The 1,171-nt window shown below is 46.3% G+C and overlaps 1 non-coding gene across 1 annotated transcript; it reads left to right on the forward strand.

The window, feature by feature from the left end:
- The first annotated feature begins 660 nt into the window (after positions 1-660).
- LOC112739633 (small nucleolar RNA R71) lies at positions 661-767 on the forward strand. The gene has a single exon (XR_003170564.1). It is a non-coding gene; the product is annotated as a small nucleolar RNA R71 (small nucleolar RNA).
- Positions 768-1,171: the final 404 nt, after the last annotated feature.

Genomic DNA, 1,171 nt, shown 5'->3' on the forward strand with positions numbered 1-1,171 from the left:
ATGCCTTCAAGTAGTTTCTCAATCCTTGAGAGTCTGTCATCAGATGATGGTGGGTTGGGATTGGGGTGATGAGAAGGGTTGTTTTGGTTTTAGTATGGATGTGGAGAGGTGTTATTAGGGTGGTGTTGATATGATCTCTGTGTGGACTGTTGGTGAGCTGCATGGTTGTTGGGGTTATGACGTCTCTGATCTTGGCTTTGATCTTGTTGATTTTCCCACCCAAAGTTTGGGTGATTCCTCCAACCAGGGTTGTAGGTCTTGGAGTATGGGTCATGATTTTGCCTAGGTGAATTCCCAATGTAGTTGGCTTGCTCCTGACTTCCTTCTGCTTCTTCATCCTCTCCTTTTTGGGTTGTTGATGAGGTGGTGATTGCTGCTACTTGGTTCCTCTCCATCTTCTTGGTGAGGGAAGCTTATTGCTGGGTAAAGAGCTTGTTTTGGGCCGGCAGTGCATCTACATTGTTTAGCTCTATCACTCCTCTAGTGTTGCCTCTTTCGGAGGCATAGAAGTAGTCATTCTCAGCTACAGTCTCAATAACATCTATGGCCTCCTCAATGGTCTTCTTCTTGTTCAGAGATCCCCCGGATGAGTGGTCTACTGCCTTCTTTGATTCATAGGAAAGGCCTTCGTAGAAAATGTGCCGCTGCACCCATTCATTGAACATATTTGGTGGACACCTTCTTGTCAGATCCTTAAACCTCTTCCATGCTTCATATAGAGTCTCACCATCTTGCTGCCTGAAGGTTTGCACCTCAGCTCTCAGCCTGTTGATCCGTTGAGGAGGATAGAATCTTGCCAAGAGTTTGTTCACCACATCTTCCCAGGTTGCTAAACTCTCCTTTGGGAAGGATTCCAGCCATTTAGATGCCTTGTCCTTGAGTGAGAAAGGGAACAGAAGTAGTCTATAGGTGTCAGGATGAACACCATTAGACTTCACAGTATCACATATCCTCAGGAAGGTGGTCAGATGTTGATTGGGGTCTTCTTGGACACTCCCTCCGAATGAACAATTGTTCTGAACAAGGGTGATGAGCTGTGGCTTTAGTTCAAAGTTGTTGGCATATATGGTTGGCCTTTGGATGCTACTTTCGCAATTTCCTGGGTTTGGATTGATGTACGAACCCAGAACCCTTCTCTCTTGCCCAGCCTGATGTGCTGGACCTTCTCGGC

The sequence above is a fragment of the Arachis hypogaea genome, chromosome 13, assembly GCF_003086295.3.
Source record: "Arachis hypogaea cultivar Tifrunner chromosome 13, arahy.Tifrunner.gnm2.J5K5, whole genome shotgun sequence".
In the NCBI taxonomy this organism is placed as follows: Eukaryota; Viridiplantae; Streptophyta; class Magnoliopsida; order Fabales; family Fabaceae; genus Arachis; species Arachis hypogaea.